We start from the raw sequence: 18,771 nt of genomic DNA, 5'->3' as shown, positions 1-18,771 counted from the left end.
CATGTGCCCAGGGGCTGGGTGCTGGAATGTGGGGTTTAGAGAGCAGGCCCAGGGAGAGAACTGCTGTTCTCTGCAAGGCGACAGCCTGAGGGGACAGGAGAAAGGAGCTCCTCAACCATGAATCCTCCTGGAAGAAGCCCGGGTGGCCATAGAAGCAAAGTGCCATTGTTGAGGGACACACAAAGGGTGGGGTCACCATTGAAGCCTCTCTGCCCATGCACCAGCCCCTGCCTCCATGAGCATTAGGAAGGGATCCCACCAGGGCTGGCTCTCTCACACCTATGGCCACTGGCTCGCTCCCCCACACACCCCGTCCCCTCCAGAGCCAGCTCTCTTGCACCCACGGCCTCTGGCTCTGCCATGTGACCCATCCCCACAGGGCTGGGCTCTTGTGCTCCAGGGCAGCCTTGGGAGCAGATGCCTGTGGGTGGCCCACACACAGAGGTGGACCTGAAACCACAGCTGAGCCCCAGGGACTGTGCAACTATGAAAGAAGAGCTGAAATCTCTCCTCACAGCTGCACAAATGGCAGAATTACACTCCCACAACTGGCTTTGTAAACTCAGCACCTGAAGAAATCTAAACAGTCAACAAATGTTCCTGCAGCTGAGACGGGTCTAGCTTTAGCAGCTGTGGACTTTGTGAGCACATACATGTGGGGGATGGGCCAGGCCAGAGTCTGAGCCACCCCCATAGTACCTACAGCAGGTCCAGATCTATGATTACTGCAGTCTCCTGGGACCTGACATCAGTGGATCTATGCTACTGGCCTGGTGAAAACAACTCCTGAGAGACACCAAGGCCAATTGCCGGCCTACCAGTGGTTAAGGTGGGGCTGAGAGCAGTGCCGACAACAGAGTAACTTGTGAGTTCAAACAGTGGGTAAAAGGTGACACAACAGAGCATGTTCATAGGTGAATAGCACCAAAGGAGGAATACTCAGTGGCTTCTCTCTTATTGGGACTGCTCCAATACCACCTCCCTCACACTGCAGATCAGAAACACAGCTAAGAAACAGATCTGGGGGCCTCTACGCCAATACCTAGGGAGCAGACCCCACCCCTGACAGGGCAGTGACAACCACAGAGCAAAGGGGAGGCTCCACTCAATGCCCAGGGCAGGCTTTGGTCACCAAAACACCAGTCAAATACCCTATCAGGGGGATAACAGCTAGCATACACTAAAGAAAGAGGTGGCAGACAACCATACTGAAAACAAACATTGCACCCCCCCCAAAAAAAAAATTCAAACCCATGCAGGCTACACAGGGACATTCCCACATAAAAATAACCCTCCAAGACAGTCTGAGGGTCTGGCATCTGGAGGAAGAACCCCCAGAGCATTTAGCCTTGAAGGCCAGTGGGTCTTGAGGGCAGGAGCCCCACAGGGCTGGTGGAAAGAGAGACTCCACTCTTGGAGGGTGCACACAAGTTACCACGAGCACCTGGACCCAGCACAAAGCAATAACTCCATAGGAACCTGGGCTAGACCTACCTAGGGGTCTTGGAGGGTCTCCTGGGGAAGCAGGGCTTGGCTGTAGTTCACTGTGGGGGCAACAACACTGGTAGCAGAGGCCCCAGGGAATATCCAGCATGAGCTCTACAAGAGGTCCCCATTTCAGCACCAAGGCTCAACCCCACCCAACAGCCTGCAGGCTCCAGTGCTGAAATGCCTCAGGCCAAACAACCAGCAAGACAGGAACACAGCTGTACCCATCAGCCCACAGGCTGCCTAAAGTCCTACTAAGCTCACAGACACAACAAAACACACCAATTGACACAGCCCTGCCCACCAGAGGGACAAGATCCAAATCCACCCACCAGGGGGCAGGCACCAGTCCCCCCCACGAGGAAGCCTGCAAAAGGCCCTGGACCAAACTCACCCACTATGGGGCACACACCAAAAGGAAGAGGAACTACGATTCTGCAGCATGTAGAAAGGATACCACAAACACAGTAAGTTAGACAAAATGAGATGACAGAGAAATATGCTGCAGACAAAGGAGCAAGATAAAAACCTACAAGAACAACTAAATGAACAGGAGATAGAAAATCTACCTGAAAAAAAATTTAGAGTAATGAGAGTAAAGATGATCCAGAAAATCTACCTGAAAAAAAATTTAGAGTAATGAGAGTAAAGATGATCCAAGATCTTGGAAAAAGGATGGAGGCACAGACCGAGAAGATACAAGAAATGCTTAACAAAGAGTTAGAAGATTTAAAGAACAAACAAACACAGATGAACAATACAATAACTGAAATGAAAAATACACTAGAAGGAATTGATACCAGTATAACTGAGGCAAGAAAACAAATAAGTGAGCTGGAAGACAGAGTGGTGGAAATCACTGCCACAGAACAGAATAATGGGGAAAAAAGGATAGAAGGAAATGAGGACAGTCTCAGAGGCTACTGGGGCACCATTAAATGCACCAACATTCACATTATAGGGGTCCCAGAAGAAGAAGAGAAAGAGAAAGGGCCTGAAGAAATATTTGAAGAGATTATAGTCAAAAACTTCCCTAACATGGGAAAGAAATAGTCACCCAAGTCCAGGAACTACAGAGAGTCCTACACAGGATAAACCCAGGAGGAACACATCGAGAAACATATTAATCAAACTAACAAAAATTAAAGACAAAGAAAAAATATTAAAACAACGAGGGAAAAGCAACAAATAATATACAAGGGAATCCCCATAAGGTTATCAGCTGATTTTTCAGCAGAAACTCTGCAGGCCAGAAGGGAGTGGCATGATATATTTTAAAGTGATGAAAGGGAAAAACCTACAGCCAAGAATAATCTAACCAACAAAGCTCTCATTCAGATTCAACAGAGAAATTAAAAATTTACAGACAAGGAAAAGCTAAGAGAATTCAGCACCACCAAACCAGCTTTACAACAAATCCTAAAGGAACTTCTCTAGGCAGGGGGAAAAAAAAAGACGCCACAACTAGAAACAAGAAAATCACAAATGGGAAAGCTCACTGGTAAAGGCAAAAATACAGTAAATGTAGTAAATCACCCACACACAAATATGATACCAAAACCAGTAGCCGTGAGGAGAGTACAAATGCAGGATATGGGAACTGCATTTGAAATTAAGAGACTGGTGACTTAAAACAATCTTGTACATATACAGACTGCTACAAAAAACCTTATGGGAACTACAGACCAAAAATCTATAATACATACTTACATACAAAAAAGAAAAAGCAGTTCAAACACAACACTAGTCATCAAATCAAAACAGAAGAGAACAAAAGAGGAAGGGAATAAAAAGTCCTTCAAAAAGAAATCCAGGGGACTTCCCTGGTGGCACAGTGGTTAAGAATCTGCCTGCAAATGCAGGAGACATGGGTTCAAGCCCTGGTCCTGGAAGATCCCACATGCCACAGAGCAACTAAGCCTGGGTGCCACAATTACTGAGCCTGTTCTCTAGAGCCTGCATGCCACAACTACTAAAGACCACATGCCTAGAGCCTGTGTTCCTCAACAACAGAAGCCACTGCAATGAGAAGCCCATGCACCACAACAAAAAGTAGCCCCCGCTTGCCACAACTAGAGAGAGCTCACACACAGCAACAAAGACCCAACAGACCAAAAATAAAAATAATTAATTTTTTTAAACTTAAAAAAAAAAGAAATCCAAAAACAATTATCAAAATGGCTCTAAGAGCATATATATCAATAATTTCCTTAAATGTAAATGGATTAAATGCTCCAACCAAAAGACAAAGGCAGGTTAAATAGATACAGAAAAAAGGCCCGTATATATTACTATCTACAAGAGACCCACTTCAGATCTAGGGGCACATACAAACTGAAAGTGAGGGGATGGAAAAACGTATTCCATGCAAATGGAAATCAAAAGAAAGCTGAAGTACCAATACTCATATCAGACAAAATGTATTTTAAAATAAAGACTGTTATAAGAGACAAAGAAGGACACTACATAATGATCAAGAGATCAATTCAAGAAGGATATATAACAATCGTAAATATGTATGTACCCAACAAGGAGCACCCCAATATATAAGGCAAATACTAACAGCCATAAAAGGAGAAACTGACAGTAACACAATAGAAGTGGGGGACTTTAAAACCTCACTTGCATCAATGGACAGATCATCCAGACAGAAGATCAATGAGGAAACACAGGCCTTAAATGACACATTAGAACAGATGGACTTAATTGATTTTTACAGAGCATTCCATCCAAAAGCAACAGAATACACATTCTTCTGAAGAGCACATGGAACATTCTCCAGGACTGATCACATGCTGGGCCACAAAACAAGCCTCAGTAAATTTAAGAAAACTGAAATTATATCAAGCATCTATTCCGACCACAGTGTATGAAATTAGAAATCAACTATAAGAAAAAAATATTAAGAGACACAAACACGTGGAAGCTAAACAATGTTACTAAACAACCAATGGATCACAGAAGAAATCAAAGAGGAAATTAAAAAATACCTAGAGACAAATTAAAATGAAAGTACAATGATCCAAAACCTATGAGATGCAGCAAAAGCAGTTCTAAGACTGAAGTTTATAGCAATGCAATCTTACCACAGGAAACAAGAAAAATGCCAAAAAATCAACCTAACCTTACACCTAAAGCAAGTAGAGAAAGAAGAACAAACAAAACCCAAAGTTGGTAGAAGAAAAAAAAATCATAAAGTTCACGGTAGAAATAAATGAAACAAAGGCATAGAAAACATCAATGAAACTAAAAGCTGGTTCTTTGAAAGGATAAACAACATTGATAAACCTTTAGCCAGACTCATCAAGAAAAACGGAGAGGGCTCAAATCAATAAAATTAGAAATGAAAAAGGAGAAGTTACAGTGGACACCAGAGAAATATTAAGGAAGAAATGAACAAATTCTTAGAAAGGTACAATCTCCCAAGACTGAACCAGGAAGAAATAGAAAATATGAACAGACAAATCACACATACTGAAGTTGAAACTGTGATTAAAAATCTCCCAACAAAAAAAGTCCAGGACCAGATGGTTTCACAGGCAAATTGTATCAAACATTTAGAGAAGAGTTAACACTTATTTTCTGAAACTATTCCAAAAAATTGCAGAGGAAGGAACACTCCCAAACTCATTCTATGAGGCCACCATCACCCTGTTACCAAAACCAAAGGTACCAAAAATAAGAAAATCACAGGCCAATATCTCTGATAAACATAGACACAAAAATCCTCAACAAAATACTAGCAATCGGAATGCAACAATACATTAAAAGGATCATATACCATGATCAAGTGGGTTGTATCACAGGGATGCAAGGCTTTTTCAAAATCCACAAATCAGTGTGATCCACCACATCAACAAATTAAAGAATAAAAACCACATGATGATCTCAAAAGATACAGAAAAAGCTTTTGACAAAATTCAACACCCATTTATGATAAAAAAAACTCTCCAGAAAATAGGCATAGAGGAAACCTACCGCAACATAATAAAGGCCATATATGACAAAACCACAGCCAACATCGTTCTCAATGGTGAAAAACTGAAACCATTTCCTCTAAGATCAGGAACAAGACAAGGTTGCCCAGTCGCACCACTATTAATCAACATAGTTTTGGAAGTTTTAGTCATGGCAATCATAGAAGAAAAAGAAATAAAAGGGATACAAATCAGAAAAGAAGTAGTAAAACGGTCACTGTCTGCAGGCGACATGATACAATGCATAAAAAATCCTAAAGATGCTACCAGAAAACTACTAGAGCTAATCAGTGAATTTGGTAAACTAGCAGGATACAAAATTTCACACAGAAATCTCTTGCATACCTATACACTAACGACAAAAAATCTGAAAAAGAAATTAAGGAAACACTCCCATTTACCACGGCAACAAAAAGAATAAAATACCTAGGAATAAACCTACCTAAGGAGACAAAAGACCTGTATGCAGAATATGACACTGATGAAAGAAATTAAAGACAAAACAAACAGATGGAGAGATATACCATGTTCTTGGATTAGAAGTATCAACACTGTGAAAATGACTGTACTACCCAAAGCAATCTACAGATTCAATGAAATCCCTATCAAACTAACAATGGCATTTTTCACAGAACTAGAACAAATAATTTTACAATTTGTGTAGAAACACAAAAGACCCCAAATAGCCAAAACAATGGTGAGAAAGAAAAACAGGTCTGGAGGAGTCAGGCTCCCTGACTTCAGACTATACTACAAAACTACAGTAATCAAGACTTTATGGTACTGGCACAAAAACAGAAATATAGATCAATGGATCAGGATAGAAAGCCCCGACATAAACCCACACACAAATGGTCACCTTATCTTTGATAAAGGATGCAATATACAATGGAGAAAGGACAGCCTCTTCAATAACTGGTGCTGGGAAAACTGGACAGCTACATGTAAAAGAATGAAATTAGAACACTTCCTAACACCATACACAAAAATAAACTCAAAATGCATTAAACCCTAAATGTAAGGCCAGATACTAAAAAAACTCTTAGAGCAAAACATAGGGAGAACACTCTATGACATAAATCACAGCAAGGTCCACTTTTTGACCCACTTCAGAGAGAAATGGAAACAGAAACAAAAATAAACAAATGGGACCTAATGAAGCTTGAAAGCTTTTGCACAACAAAGGAAACCATAAACAAGATGAAAAGACAACCCTCAGAATGGGAGAAAATATTTGCAAATGAAGCAACTGACAAAGGATTAATCTCCAAAATATACAAGCAGCTAATCAGCTCAATATCAAAAAAACAAACAACTTAATCCAAAAATGGGTGGAATTCCTAAATAGGCATTTCTCCAAAGAAGACATACAGATAGCCAACAAACACATGAAAGGGTGCTCAACATCACTAATCATTAGAGAAATGCAAATCAAAACTACAATGAGGTTATCACCTCACACCAGTCAGAATGGCCATCATCAAAAAAATCTACAAACAATAAATCCTGGAGAGGGTGTGGAGAAAAGGGAACCCTCTTGCAGTGTTGGTGGGAATGTAAATTGATACAGCCACTGTGGAGAACAGTATGGAGGTTCCTTAAAAAACTACAAATAGAACTACCATATGACCCAGCAATCCCACTACTGGGCATATACCCTGAGAAAACCATAATTCAAAAACAGTCACGTAGGGCTTGCCTGGTGGTGCAGTGGTTAAGAATCCACCTGCCAATGCAGAGGACGTGGGATCGAGCCCTGGTCCGGGAAGATCCCATATGCCGCAGAGCAACTAATCCCGTGCACTACAGCTACTGAGCCTGTATTTTAGAGCCCGCAGGCCACAACTACTGAGCCTGCCTGCCACAACTACTGAAGCCCACGCACCTAGACCCCTTTCTCCTCAACAACAGAAGCCACCACAATGAGAAGCCCGCACACCACAATGAAGAGTAGCCCTCACTCACAGCAACTAGAGAAAGCCCGCGCACAGCAATGAAGACCCAACACAGCCAAAAATAAATAAATGAAATAAATAAATTTAAAATATAATAAAAAACAAAACAAAACAAAAGAGTCATCTACCACAATGTTCACTGCAGCTCTATTTACAACAGCCAGGACATGGAAGCAATCCAAGTGTCCATTGACAGAGGAATGGATAAAGAAGATGTGGCACATATATACAATGGAATATTACTCAGCCATAAGAAGAAATGAAATTGAGTTATTTGCAGTGAGATGGATGGAACTAGAGTCTGTCATACAGAATGAAGTAAGTCACAAAGAGAAAAAAATACCATATGCTAACACACATATATGGCATCTAAAAAAAAAAATGGTTCTGATGAACCTAGGGGCAGGACAGGAATAAAGACGCAGTTGTAGAGAATGGACTTGAGGACACAGAGAGGGGGAAGGGTAAGCTGGGATGAAGTGAGAGAGCAGCACTGACATATATACACTACCAAATGTAAAATAGATAGCTAGTGGGAAGCAGCTGCATAGCACAGGGAGATCAGCTTAATGCTCTGTGACCACCTAGAGGGGTGGGATAAGGAGGTTGGGAGGGAGGTGCAAAAGGGAGGGGATATGGGGATATATGTATACATATTGCTGATTCACTTTGTTATAAAACAGAAGCTAACACAACAGAGGAAAACATAGGCAGAACACTAACACAACACTGTAAAGCAATTATACTCCAATAAAGATGTTAAAAAAAGAAAACACAAGCCTTAAATGACACATTAGGCCAGATAGATTTAATTGATATCTGTAGGACATCCAATCTGAAAGCAGCAGAATACACTTTCTTCTCAAGTGCACACAGAACATTCTCCAGGATAAATCACATCTTGGGTCACAAATCAAGCCTCAGTAAGTTTCAGAAAATTAAAATCCTATCAAGCATATTTTGCAACCACAATGCTATGAGATTAGAAATCAACTACAAGGAAAAAGTGTAAAAAAACCCCACAAACACATGGAAGCTAAACAATATATTACTAAACTACTAATGGATCACTGAAGAAATTAAAGGTGAAATAAAAAAGTACCTAGAGACAAATGCCAATGAAAACACAACAATCCAAAACATATGAGACAGAGCAAAAGCAGTTCTAAGAGGGAAGTTTATAGCAACACAATCTTACCTCAAGAAATAAGAAAAATTTCAAATAAACAACCTAACCTTACACCTAAAGCAACTAGAGAAAGAAGAACAAACAAAACCCAAAGGTAGTAGAAGGAAAGAAATAAAAATCAGAGCAGAAATAAATGATATAGAGACAAAGAGAACAATAGAAAAGATCAATGAAACTAAAAGCTGGCTCTTTGAGAAGATAAACAAAATTGATAAAACTTTAGCCAGACTCATCAAGAAAAAAAGGGAGAGGACTCAAATCAATAAAATTAGAAATGAAAAAGGAGCAGTTACAACAGACACCACAGAAATACTAAGGATTATAAGGGAGTACTACAAGCAACTCTATGCCAATAAAATGGACAACCTAGAAGAAATGGATATATTCATAGAAAGGTACAACCTTCCAAGACTAAACCCGGAAGAAATATTGTAGAAAATATGAACAAACCAATCATAACTACTAAAATTGAAACTGTGATTTTAAAACTTCCAACAAACCAAAGTCCAGGACCAGATGGCTTCACAGGCAAATTCTGTCAAACATTTAGAGAAGAATTAACACCTATCCTTCTCAAACTCTTCCAAAACATTGCAAGGAAGAAACACTCCCAAGCTCATTCTATGAGATCACCATCACCCTGATATCAAAACCAGACAAAGATAACTCAAAAAAAAGAAAATTACAGGCCAATATCACTGATGAACATCCTCAACCCAAAAATTCTCAACAAAATACTAGCAAACTGAAACCAAGAACACATTCAAAGGATCATACACCATGATCAACTGGGATTTATCCCAGGGATGCAAGAGAAAGACCAAACAAAACCCAAAGTTAGTAGAAGGAGAGAATTCCAAGGATTCTTCAATATATGCAAATTAGCCAATGGGATACATCACATTAACAAACTGAAAAATAAAAAAGATATGATCGAGAAGGAACCAAGATGGCAGAGTAGAAGGACATGCTCTCACTCCCTCTTGTGAGACACCAGAGTCACGGCTAGCTGCTGGACAATCATTGACATGAGGACACTGGAGCTCACCAGAAAGGGTACCCCACATCCAAAGACAAAGGAGAAGCCACAATGAGATAGTAGGAGGGATGCAATCACAGTAAAATCAAATCCCATAACTGCTGGGTGGGTGACTCACAGACTGGAGAACACTTATACCACAGAAGTCCACCCACTGGAGTGAAGGTTCTGAGCCCCATGTCAGGCTTCCCAACCTGGGGGTCCAGCAACGAGAGGAGGAATTCCTAGAGAATCAGACTTTGAAGCCTAGTGGGATTTGACTGCAGAACTTCGACACGACTGGGGGAAACAGAGACTCCACTCTTGGAGGACACACACAAAGTAGTGTGTGTATCAGGACCCAGGGGAAGGAGCAGTGACCCCAGGGGAGACTAAGCCAGACCTACCTGCTAGTGCTGGAGGGTCTCCTGCAGAGGCAGGGGTGGCTGTGGTTCACCGTGGGGACAAGAACACTGGCAGCAGAGGTTCTGGGGGTGCTCCTTGGTGTGAGCCCTCCCAGAGTCTGTCATTGGCCCCACCAAAGAGCCCAGGTAGGCTCCAGTGTTGGGTTGCCTCAGGCCAAACAACCAACAGGGAGGGGACCCAGCCCAACCCATCAACAGTCAAGTGGATTAAAGTTTTACTGAGCTCCTCCCACCAGAGCAACACCCAGCTCTACCAACCACCAGTCCATCCCATCAGGAAACCGGCACAAGCCTCTGACATAGCCTCATCCACCAGAGGGCAGACAGCAGAAGCAAGAAGAACTACAATCCTGCAGCCTGTGGAACAAAAACCACATTCACAGAAAGATAGACAAGATGAAAAGGCAGAGGGCTATGTACCAGATGAAGGAACAGGATAAAACCCCAGAAAAACAACTAAATGAAGTGGAGATAGGCAACCTTCCAGAAAAGGAATTCAGAATAATGATAGTGAAGATGATCCAGTACCTCGAAAAAGAATGGAGGCAAATATCGAGAAGATGCAAGAAATGTTTAACAAAGATCTAGAGGAATTAAAGAACAAACAAACAGAGAAGAACAATACAATAAATGAAATGAAAACTACACAAGAGGGCTTCCCTGGTTGCACAGTGGTTGAGAGTCCACCTGCCGATGCAGGGGACGCGGGTTCATGCCCCGGTCCGGGAAGGTCCCACATGCCGCAGAGCAGCTGGGCCCGTGAGCCATGGCCGCTGAGCCTGCACGTCCGGAGCCTGTGCTCCACAATGGGAGAGGCCACAACAGTGAGAGGCCCACATACCTCAAAAAAAAAAAAAAAAAAAAACTACACTAGAAGGAATCAATAGCAGAATAACTGAGGCCGAAGAACGGATAACTGACCTGGAAGACAGAATGGTGGAACTCACTGCTGCAGAACAGAACAAAGAGAAAAGAATGAAAAGCAATGAAGACAGCATATCCTACTCTTGCAATTGCCCAGCAATCCCACTACTGGGCATATACCCAGAGAAAACCATAATTCAAAAAAACACATGCACTCCAATGTTCATTGCAGCACTATTTACAATAGCCAGGTCACGGAAGCAACCTAAATGCCCATCGACAGATGAATGGATAAAGAAGATGTGGGACATATATACAATGGAATATTACTCAGCCATAAAAAGGAACAAAATTGGGGCATGTGTTGAGATGTGGATGGATTTAGAGACTGTCATACAGAGAGAAGTAAGTCAGAAAGAGAAAAACAAATATTGTATATTAATGCATGTATGTGGAACCTAGAAAAATGGTACAGATGAACCCATTTGCAGGGCAGAAATTGAGACAGACGTAGAGAACAAATGTATGGACACCAAGGGGGGAAAGCTGTGGTGGGGTAGGGATGGTGGTGTCATGAATTGGGCGATTGGGATTGACATGTATACACTGATGTGTATAAAATTGATGACTAATAAGAACCTACTGTCTAAAAAAGTAAATAAAATAAAATTTAAAATTTTTTTAAAAGATATGATCATCTCAATAGATACAGAAAAAGCTTTTGACAAAATTCAACACCCATTTATGATAAAAACTCTCCAGAAAGTGGGCTTAGAGGGAAACTACCTCAACATAATAAAGCCCATATATGACAAACACAGCAAACATCATTCTCAATGGTGAAAATCTGAAAGCATTTCTTCTAAGATCAGGAACAAGACAAGGGTGTCCACTTTTGCCACTTATTTTTGACATAGTTTTGGAAGTCCTATCCACACTATCAGAGAAGAAAAAGAAATAAAAGGAATCCAAATTGGAAAAGAAGTAGTAAAACTGTCAATGTTTGCAGATTACATACTATACATAGAAAATCCTAAAGATGCTACCAGAAAATTACTAAAGCTTATCAATGGTTTTGGTAAAGTGGCCAGTTACAAAATTAATACACAGAAATCTGTTGCATTTCTATTCACTAACCATGAAAGATCAGAAAGAGAAATTAAGGAAACAATCCCATTTACCATCACATCAAAAAGGAGGCAAAGGCCTGTACTCAGAAAAATACAGATACTGATAAAAGAAATCAAAGATGACACAAACAGATGGAGAGATATAGCATGTTCTTGGATTGCAAGAATCAACATTGTGAAAATGACTATACTACCCAAGGCAATCTACAGATTCAATGCAAGTCCTATCAAATTACCAATGGCATTTTTCACAGAACTAGAACAAAATATTTTTTAACTTGTATGGAGACACAAAAGACCCCAAATAGCCAAAGCAACCACGAGAAAGAAAAATGGAGATGGAGGAATCAGGCTCCCTGACTTCAGACTATACTACAAAGCTACAGTCATCAAAACAGTATCGTACTGGCACAAAACCAGAAATACAGATCAATGGAACAGGATAGAAAGTACAGACATAGGAGATTGGTTCAAGATGGCAAAGTAGAAGGATGTGCTCTCACTCCCTCTGGTGAGAACAGCAGAATCACAACTAACTGCTGAACAATCATCAACAGGAAGACACTGGAACACACCAAAAAAAATACCCCACATCCAAAGTTAAAGGAGAAGCCACAATGAGATGGTAGGAGGGGCGCAATCACAGTAAACTCAAATCCCATAACTGCTGGGTGGGTGACTCACAAACTGGAGAACACTTATACCACAGAAGTCCACCCATTGGAGTAAAGGTTCTGAGACCCACGTCAGACTTCCGAACCTGGGGGTCTGGCAAAGGGAGGAGGAATTCTGAGAGAATCAGACTTTGAAGCCTAGTGGGATTTGATTGCAGAACTTCGACACGACTGAGGGAAACAGAGACTCCACTCTTGGAGGACACACACAAAGTAGTGTGTGCATCGGGACCCAGGGGAAGGAGCAGTGACCCCATAGAGATTGAACCAGACCGATCTGCCAGTGTTGGAGGGTCTACTGCAGAGTTGGGGGGTGGCTCTGTCTCACCATGAGGACAAGGACACTGGCAGCAGAAGTTCTGGGAAGTACTCCATGGCATGAACCCTCCCAGAGTCCGCCATTAGCCCCACCAAAGAGCCCAGGTAGGCTCCAGTGTTGGGTCGCCTCAGGTCAAACAACCAACAGGGAGGGGACCCAGCCCCACCCATCAGCAGACAAGTGGGTTAAACTTTTACTGAGCTCTGCCCACCAGAGCAACACCCAGCTCTACCAACCACCAGTCCATCCCATCAGGAAACTTGCACAAGCCTCTTAGATAGCCTCATCCACCAGAGGGCAGACAGCAGAAGCAAGAAGAACTACAATCCTGCAGCCTGTGGAACAAAAACCACATTCACAGAAAGATAGACAAGATGAAAAGGCAGAGGGCCATGTACCAGATGAAGGAACAGGATAAAACCCCAGAAAAACAACTAAATGAAGTGGAGATAGGCAACTTTCCAGAAAAAGAATTCAGAATAACGATAGTGAAGATGATCCAGGACTTCAGAAAAAGAATGGAGGCAAAGATCGAGAAGATGCAAGAAATGTTTAACAAAGATCTAGAGGAATTAAAGAACAAACAAACAGAGATGAACAATACAATAAATGAAATGAAAACTGCACTACAAGGAATCAATAGCAGAAAAACTGAGGCAGAAGAACAGATAAGTGACCTGGAAGACAGAATGGTGGAATTCACTGCTGCAGAACAAAATAAAGAAAAAAGAATGAAAAGAAATGAAGACAGCCTAAGAGAACTCTGGGACAACATTAAATGCAACAACATTCGCATTACAGGGGTCCCAGAAGGAGAAGCGAGAAAGAAAGAACCCGAGAAAATATACGAAGAAATTATAGTCGAAAACTTCACTAACATGGGAAAGGAAAGAGCCACCGAGATCCAGGAAGTGCAGAGAGTCCCATACAGGATAAACCCAAGGAGAAACACTCTAAGACACATAATAATCAAACTGGCAAAAATTAAAGACAAAGAAAGATTATTGAAAGCAGCAAGGGAAAAATGAAAAATAACATACAAGGGAACTCCCATAAGGTTAAGAGCTGATTTCTCAGCAAAAACTCTACCAGCCAGAAGGGAGTGGCATGATATACTTAGAGTGCTGAAAGGGAAGAACCTACAACCAAGATTACCCTACCCAGCAAGGATCTCATTCAGATTCGATGGAGAAATCAAAAGCTTTACAGACAAGCAAAAGCTAAGAGAATTCAGCACCACCAAACCAGCTCTACAACAAATGCTAAAGGAACTTCTCTAAGTGGGAAACATAAAAGAAAAGACCTACAAAAACAAACCCAAAAAAATTAAGGAAGTGGTAGTAGGAACATACATATCAATAATTAGCTTAAACATGAATAGATTAAATGCTCCAACCAAAAGACACAGGCTCGCTGAATGGATACAAAAACAAGACTCATATATATGGTGTCGACAAGTGACCCACTTCAGACCTAGGGAAACATTCAGACTGAGTGTGAGGGGATGGAAAAAGATATTCCATGCAAATGGAAATCAAAAGAAAGCTGGAGTAGCAATACTCATACCAGATAAAATAGACTTTAAAATAAAGAATGTTACAAGAGACAAGGAAGGACACTACATAGTGATCAAGGGATCAATCCAAGAAGAAGATATAACAATTATAAATATATATGCTCCCAAAATAGGAGCACCTCAATACATAAGGCAACTGCTAACAGCTATAAAAGAGGAAATCGACACTAACACAATAATAGTGGGGGACTTTAACACCTCACTTACACCAATGGACAGATCATCGAAAATGAAAATAAATAAGGAAACACAAGCTTTAAATGACACAATAGACCAGATAGATTTAATTGATATTTATAGGACCGTCCATCCAAAAACAGCAGATTACACTTTCTTCTCAAGTGCACACAGAACATTCTCCAGGAAAGATCACATCTTGGGTCACAAATGAAGCCTCAGTAAATTTAAGAAAATTGAAATCATATCAAACATCTTTTCTGACCACAACACTATGAGATTAGAAATGTATTACAGGGAAAAAAACCTAAAAAACACAAACACATGGAGGCTAAACAATACGTTACTAAATAACCAAGAGATCACTGAAGAAATCAAAGAGGAAATCGAAAAATACCTAGAGACAAATGACAATGAAAACACGATGATCCAAAACCTATGGGATGCATCAAAAGCAGTTCTAAGAGGGAAGTTTATAGCTATACAAGCCTACCTCAAGGAACAAGAAAAATCTCAAATAAACAATCTAACCTTAAACCTAAAGGAACTAGAGAAAGAAGAATAAACAAAACCCAAAGGAAAAACATCATAAAGATCAGAGAAGAAATAAATGAAATAGAAACAAAGAAAACAATAGCAAGGATCAATAAAACTAAAAGCTGGTTATCTTTGAGAAGATAAACAAAATTGATAAACCATTAGCCAGACTCATCAAGAAAAAGACGGAGAGAACTCAAATCAATAAAATCAGAAATGAAAAAGGAGAAGTTACAACAGACACCACAGAAATACAAAGCATCCTAAGAGACTACTGCAAGCAACACGATGCCAATAAAATAGACAACCTGGAAGAAATGGACAAATTCTTAGAAAGGTATAACCTTCCAACACTGAACCAGGAAGAAAGAGAAAATATGAACAGACAAACCACAAGTAATGAAACTGAAACTGTCATTAAAATTCTTCCAACAAACAAAAGACCAGGGCCAGATGGCTTCACAGGTGAATTCTATCAAACATTTAGAGAAGAGCTATCACCTATCCTTCTCAAACTCTTCCAAAAAATTGCAGAGGAAGGAACACTCCCAAACACATTCTATGAGGCCACCATCACCCTGATACCAAAACCAGACAAAGATACTACAAAAAAAGATTAGAGACCAATATCACTGATGAATATAGATGCAAAAATCCTCAACAAAATACTAGCAAACAGAATCCAACAACACATTAAAAGGATCATACACCATGATCAAGTGGGATTTATCCCAGGGATGCAAGGTTTCTTCAATATATGCAAATCAATCAATGTGATACACCATATTAACAAATTGAAGGTTAAAAACCATATGATCATCTGACAGATGCAGAAAAAGCTTTTGACAAAATTCAACACCAACTTATGATAAAAACTCTCCAGAAAGTGGGCATAAAGGGAACCTTCCTCAACGTAATAAAGGCCATATATGACAAACCCACAGCAAACATCATTCTCAATGGTGAAAAACTGAAAGCATTTCCTCTAAGATCAGGAAAAAGACAAGGATGTGCGCTCTCACCATGATCATTCAACATAGTTTTGGAAGTCCTAGCCACGGCAATCAGAGAAGAAAAAGAACTGAATGGAATACAAACTGGAAAAGAAGAAGTAAAACTGTCACTGTTTGCAGCTGACATGATACTATACATAGAAAGTCCTAAAGATGCCACCAGAAAACTATTAGAGCTATTCAATGAATCTGATAAACTTGCAGGATGCAACATAAATGCACAGAAATCTCCTGCATTCCTATACACTAATGATGAAAAATCTGAAAAAGAAATTAAGGAAACACTCCCATTTACCATTGCAACAAAAAGAATAAAATACCTAGGAATAAACCTACCTAGGGAGACAAAAGACCTGTATTCAGAAAACTATAAGGCACTGATGAAAGAAATTAAAGATGATACCAACAGATGGAGAGATATACAATGTTCTTGGATTGGAAGAATCAATATTGTGAAAATGACTCTACTACCCAAAGCAATCTAAAGATTCAATGCAATCCCTATCAAATTAGCAATGGCATTTTTTATGGAACTAGAACAAAAAATCTTAAAATTTGTATGGAGCCACAAAAGACCCCGAATAGCCAAAGCAGTCTTGAGGGAAAAAAACGGAGCTGGAGGAATCAGGCTCCCTGACTTCAGACTATACTACAAAGCTACAGTCATCAAGACAATATGGTACTGGCACAAAAACAGAAATACAGATCAATGAAACAAAATAGAAAGCCCAGAGATAAACCCACCCACCTATGGTCAACTTATCTATGACAAAGGACGCAAGGATATACAATGGAGAAAAGACAGTCTCTTCAATAAGTGGTGCTGGGAAAACTGGACAGCTACATGTAAAAGAATGTAACATACACCATACACAAAAATAAATTCCCTTAACACCATACACAAAAAAAAACTCAAAATGGATTCAATCGCTTCAAGACCTAAATGTAAGACTGGACACTATAAAACTCTCAGAGGAAAACATAGGCAGAACAGTCTATGACATAAATCACAGCAAGATCCTTTATGACCCACCTCCTAAAGAAATGGAAAGAAAAACAAAAATAAACAAATGGGACCAATGAAACTTAAAAGCTTTTGCAAAACAACGGAAACCATAAACAAGATGAAAAGACAAGCCTCAGAATGGGAGAAAATATTTGCAAATGAAGCAACTGACAAAGGATTAATCTCCAAAATTTACAAGCAATTCATGCAGCTCAATATCAAAAAAACAAACAACCCAATCCAAAAAATGAGCAGAAGACCTAAACAGGCATTTCTCCAAAGAAGATATACAGATTGCCAACAAACACATGAAAGGATGCTCAACATCACTAATCATTAGAGAAATGCAAATCAAAACTACAATGAGGTATCACCTCACACCAGTTCGAATGGGCCTCATCAGAAAATCTAGAAACAATAAATGCTGGAGAGGGTGTGAAGAAAAGGGAACCCTCTTGAAGTGTTGTTGGGAATGTAAATTGATACAGTCACTATGGAGAACAGTATGGAGGTTCCTTAAAAAACGAAAAATAGAATTACCATATGACCCAGAAATCCCACTACTGGGCATATACCCAGAGAAAACCGTAATTCAAAAAGACACATGCACCAAAATGTTCATTGCAGCACTATTTACAATAGCCAGGTCATGGAAGCAACCTAAATGCCCATCGACAGACGAATGGATAAAGATGTGGTACATATATACAATGGAGTATTACTCAGCCATAAAAAGGAACGAAATTGGGTCATTTGTAGAGACGTGGATGGATCTAGAGACTGTCATACAGAGTGAAGTAAGTCAGAAAGAGAAAAACAAATACCGTATATTAACGCATATATGTGGAACCTAGAAAAATGGTACAGATGAACCAGTTTGCAGGGCAGAAGTTGAGACACAGATGTAGAGAACAAACATATGGACATCAAGGGGGGAAAGCGGTGGGGGGCGGGTGTGGTGGTGTGATGAATTGGTAGATTGGGATTGACATGTATACACTGATGTGTATAAAATGGTTGACTAATAATAAGAAGAAGCTGTATAAAAAGATAAATAAAATAAAATTCAAAGAAAAAAAGGAAAGTACAGACTGAAGCCCAAGCACCTATGGTCACCTAAGCCATGACAAAGGGGGCAAGAGTATACAATGGAGAAATGACAGTCTCTCCAATAAGTGGTGCTGGGAAAACTGGACAGCTACATGTAAACAATGAAATTAAAATACTCCCTACAGGAGTAAAGAGGTAGACAGAGAATGGACTTGATGACATGGGGTGGGAGGGTGAAGCTGAGGTGAAGTGAGAGTAGCATCGACATAAATACACTACTGAATGTAAAATAGTCAGCTGGTGGGAAGCAGCAGCATAGCACAGGGAGGTCGGTCGGTGTTTTGTGATGACCTAGAGGAATGGGATAGAGAGG

This window comes from Delphinapterus leucas, chromosome 3 (assembly GCF_059928025.1).
Source record: "Delphinapterus leucas isolate spDelLeu-1000000601 "Yukka" chromosome 3, BTC_Dleu_Yukka2, whole genome shotgun sequence".
Taxonomy (NCBI): domain Eukaryota; kingdom Metazoa; phylum Chordata; class Mammalia; order Artiodactyla; family Monodontidae; genus Delphinapterus; species Delphinapterus leucas.
Note: the sequence above shows the minus strand (reverse complement) of the source record.